Genomic DNA, 5,597 nt, shown 5'->3' on the forward strand with positions numbered 1-5,597 from the left:
GTGTATTATTTTATATACACTCTTGATATTATTTTTCCGTGTTTCCTTAAAGTTAGTTACTACTCTATTGCAATAGTGTGTGTTCGTGAAGGATTTTTTAATACTAAACAGCATCTGAACGAAATTCAGTAACTATTAAAATATTACTATACCAAACAGCATCATGAGCAGAATTTCAGTGCGTAATAAAATATACAACGCAAGTAAGCATAGTGATAATGATCGCAGGAAAGTGGAATAGCTTTTGTTGTAACAAGAGGCTTATCTATGTTACAGTTGAATGGGAAAATCATAACTTCATTGAACTGAACTTCTGTGTGGCTCTTCCATTATTTTCTTATAACTGAATTGTCATTCACACAACAGTTTGAAAATGGACGTGCCAGAGTTACACATTGGCAGTATATTTCTTCGCAGATGAAGTTATAGTAGTGTGGAGTTACAACAGCCTGAGGCTGAAACTATAGCTTTAATATGAGGATCGAACCACATGAATTCTCACCGAGAATTGAACCCACATCGCCAGCACAGAAGACGAAAATGCTAAGATCAGTGGTAAACTTATTCGGGCTAAACTCAAATTTGCTCTGACCAGCCGTCTGTGCATTACAAATTTCCACACCATAATCTTTTCAGTGTTCTGTATCCTTCAATATTTTCGTCCTTAAAATCAAGGACACTATATGTCGTACGAGTTCAACCGAACTCATACCATCAGAATCAAACTTACCATGGTGGTAGAACTTGTAACATATACAGTATATATATATATATATATATATATATATATATATATATATATATATATATATATATATATTTACATATAGCTGCCAAGCAATGGAAATTTCTGAAAAATACAACAACTCGGCGCAAGAATTAGGGACTATCCCAAGTAGTACGGCAGTAGATTCGACTCGTTTCCATATTCACAGGTTTCTTTTTAGGGATCACATCAAAGATAAAGTGTACGGGAGGAACCCCAAATCATTGAACGAATTCAAGTCCGCTATCGAACGTGAAATTTTTGCCAGTGCACCAGATATTCTTGCCGGAGTAGTGGCCAATTTTGACTTTCTATTGTGTAAACTCATTGTTCTTAAGGGTAACTATATTGAACTTGTACTTTAATGAGCATTCTACCAGGGTTGGAAAATGTAATGGTAATATTGTTATAAATCATACCTAGCTTTATGCACAGAAGAACACATTCCTTTAATATAATCGCTTCCTATCTCTTATCACCTTCTACCACACTTATACAAGCGTTCACCGTCAGCATTTCTATCTTTGTCGATATCCCTCAGGGACCGGCATATGGGACGCATAATGGTTTCTCTTATATCATCGTGGTTCCTTCATTTTGGCAAGAAAGTTGTCACGAAGTCCCTGAATCCATTTTGATCGTGATTCACGCACGTTGTACGTCTTTCCGAAACATTGTTATGACGCTTGTATTTCCCTCCTCTTTTTTTTACGACACTGCAATGCACTGCTACTTTTGACTGAATAACACACAGTCGTTACCAGTCGCCACACTTCATCGTCTCTTATTTCCTTATTACCTACGGGGATCTTGTAATGCTGAAACAGCACTATGACATGAGAACAGTGTTGCCGCTACTTTTTATCCAAGGTATGCTTGTATTTTCAATTACTTGTGTTTGACACCGAAAGTTGTACGTAAGTTTTGTGCCACCCTGTATATCACTAAGATTGTCCGCTCACATTTGTGGCAATGTAACAAATGCGGATACTTGGATTTAGACTTAACTGGTAGATCATCCGCCGTACTCACTTGATCTCGCCCTCAATATTTGTTTTTCTTTACCCAAGGATCAAAACAGTGTTGAAAGAAAGGCATTTTGATGGCATTAAAGCTAATATGAAGGCAGGTCTGAAAGCTGTTCCAGAAATGCTTCGAAGGGTGGAGTAGGCGCTGGCATAAGTGTATAACTTCCCAGGAAATATTTTGAAAGTGATTACACCAGTATACAACAATAAGGTATGTAACACATTTTATGGAACGAGTTCGCGAACTTAATTGTCAGACTTCGTACACTTACGCGATTTAACCAAATACTCACAACTTAGCCTCTTTGAAACTCAGAGATTTCACATTTTGCATCACCACCATTAACTGGTAGCTTCGAAATGCCTTCACTCAACCCCACCTGACCTACTACAGCCGATCACCTAACATACACTGACGACTAGACGTTGCATCATGTGTGGTGTTACCACACACACCTTATATGTTGCAAACTGTATTTCCATTATTTTATGTCTTTCTCTCTCTCTAATATAGTGTCTCAGTTCATCCAATGTTTCAATGTCTATATTATAAATATAAGCATAAGGCCAGCCAAACCGAGACAGGAGAGAGGAGTGAGTGAATTGACTGTGTATCTCAGTCAGAACACTAGAAAGAATTTCGTCTAGCATGTGCTCAAGTGAATATGCGATTTATTGTATTGCCCACAGTACTGAACCTCTGCTCGGCTATCCTGTCCTCTGGTCAATATACAGCCGGCTTAAGTAATAGAAAATATATAGTAGATAGATAATGTGAACTGACACAACTATATGCACTGGGCTAGGAGCAACTCATATATACTGTTGTTAAACGGGAGCAGGGCCGGATTAAGACCCACAGAAGCCTTAAACACTTAAAAAATGTTTGGTGCTTCCATATGCAGAGGTTGATTCATGTATATTGAGCCGTTTACCGCACATGCCCAACCCATCGTTCTGAGACTGCCACGAGGCAAGCAACAGGACCTTGTTAGTAACGCTGTAGAACAGTGTGGTTGGGCGTAGTCTGATGCCGCCGGAACTGAACAGATTCAGGAAGGGATTCATTATTGTGGCCCTTTCCGAAGTTCACGACGTCGCGCACCATAGGAATGTACAAAGTGCATAATTTTCGTGTAGATCGTACCACTGTGAATCGTATATCGTTAATTATGGCACCGTAGCTGTTGATAAATATTTCTCGCTTCCCTTCATTGACACTTTATTTTAAATTTTGTCCGCCATCAAATCCTCAGCTTTTTTAAAAAAGTACCAGTATTCTTTCAAATGTTCGAACTGTAAAATATTTTCGTTCTAGATCTTTACAAAAACAACACCAAAGTAAAATAGACCACCATTGCACTTGTAGTTCACTCGCTGAATGTATTGATTTGGAGCTATCAAAATCTATGACAAAATCTTACAGGTGCTTGCAATCAGTACATGTGATTTTCATGAGGTTGTACTCATCTTCCAAAAACAGTAAGTGGTACTAAGATTTATTGTTTCTCTGTATGTCGGTGATTGACTGTCGGTTACTGACATAGTTCATGCTCCATTTCCACCATTCTGAGAAATTCCCTTACACGGAAGAAACATTTGTTTCCGAAAAAAAGTATATACATATATTGTAATTACTTATTCGAAATGTAACGCAAACTGGGTACGTTACTTAAAAATTTGTAACGCATTACCGTTACGGTTACTTTGGGAAAATGTAACGCGTTACTAGGAAACGTTACTTAAAATGTAACGCGTTACTTGCGTTACGTTATTTCCCAAGACTGGGCGTGTATTTACATTAGAAACTATAGTAAAGTCCGTGCCATTACATACAGACATGTTGACGTCATGGGCCAAAGCACGTTCTTCTGTCAGTGCGCAGAGAGTTTCCTAAAAGGATCCATGATTGTGGCCAGTTTCTCGTACAGGGGCAAACTGCGTCTCCGAAAGGTGGAACGAAATGTTAAAATCAATGCTGAGCACTACAAGACTCATGTTCTGCCTGAAATGCACCAGAATGAAATTCCAGCGTTTCATGGAACGTGATCCAGGTTAAATTGCACCAAGACAATGCATCCTGCCACACTCGAAAACAACACTGGAATTCTATCGCCGTATGAAATAGAAAACTAAAATTGCGGCAGTTTTCTTCTCTGTGTGGTATACGACACCTTTTCTGTTGAGCATTCCGACCGTAATTCTTTTAACTTGCTAAGTACGTTGCCTACTTGTCAACAGTATAAATCCGAGTTTACCGTTCTGCCCAGCGACAACAGCTCGAGATGTATGATGCCCTTCCAGTCTCATCAAACGCACAGCATAACCTTCCTGGGTACCGGTATGAATGTGGACTTTGCCATAGACTGTGGAGCTTCTCGCTTCGACTACGATAGTTTTCAGACATTGTTGTGGGTTATCCACTTATCATCACTCTCGATTAACCGCTTCAGGCATAACTCGAGTTCAGTAGACTCGAAGAGAGAAATTCGATCGAGTAAATGTTTTTCAGCCAGATCATGTTTCATTCAAGCGTCGAGCTACCCAGCTTTCTCCAGATGATTTAACACTGCTTACTAATGGATATTTAGGTCATAACTACTTACATGCTGGTCTTGGTCGACTTTTGCCAGCATCCACTTTGTTATGATTGGTCGCCCACTGCAACAAGCAACATGGGCATTTCCAGAACGAAAGCGAATGAATCATCTCCTGGCTGTTGCTTTTGATAACGTATCTTTCCCATAAACAGCACAATTTTTTATCACGAGATTGCCCTTTTCTCGAAAAAAAAAAAAAAAATGTAAAGTGTACTGTAGTTTCGCGGAATGTTCACTCATCTTCACGGTGTAATATCTGATTATAAAAATTACAACATTTTTGTACATCTACTTGCTTCGACTATCAATTATCAAATGACTTGAGCCTGTCCTGCTGCGATATACCGAGAGATTTGGGACACTAACGCCATCTCTTGTGTGCAAAAGGCTCAACATTTTTAGAGTACCTGATATTTGAGAGGTTTTCCTGTTTTTGTTATTAGCAAGTCTTAGATCAGATCTTTAATCATTACTATAGATTATTTTCACTTTCGCCAAGAAAGTTGTTTTTGACGAAGTATGAGTTTTTTTTTTTTTTTTTTTTTTCAAAAAGTATACAAATTTCACAGGCTGTATACAAAGTTTTCTCTTCTTTTATTTAAGCTATATGGGAGATTTTTTCTATCTTTCGATTTCGATTTCTATCTTTCGATTTTCTGAGCTCTTGTTGTTATTGTATACTACTACAGTCAGTAAGTTTGTGGACTGGACGCAGTGTGGCGCTAGTGGTATACTTCAGTTGATAAGTGATATCCTGGAGGAAGCAGTGGAAGTTCATCTCTTGACCCAGCAAGAAGTAGGTCTGTACAGAGTGTAAACAGACGTACTGTTTCTGTTATAAAAGGAGTTAATTGCGCCGCGGTGCACTTGGAGAATGTCGCAGTTTGAGCAACGGGCAAACATCAAGTTCTGCCAAAAACTAAGCAGATCCGCTGCAGGAACGTTGAAGATGATCAGGCAAGCAGAGTGACAGTGAGAACGCTCTGGGCTGCAGTGCAGTGTTTAAGTGGCACCAACGGTTTACGGAGGAGAGAAACAGTTTAGAGGATTATGAACCAGTAGGTCAGCTAACAACAGTCCGAACAGAAGGCAAGATCGAAGAGACTGCAATGGTTGTGCGCACTAACCGTTCCCAGTCAGTAGATGACATCGTAGCAGCAATACGGATCAGGCATGGTACGCGTCACAACCAGTGTTGCCAGA

The sequence above is a fragment of the Thermobia domestica genome, chromosome 1 (genome assembly GCF_964235325.1).
Source record: "Thermobia domestica chromosome 1, izTheDome1.hap1.1, whole genome shotgun sequence".
NCBI lineage: Eukaryota > Metazoa > Arthropoda > Insecta > Zygentoma > Lepismatidae > Thermobia > Thermobia domestica.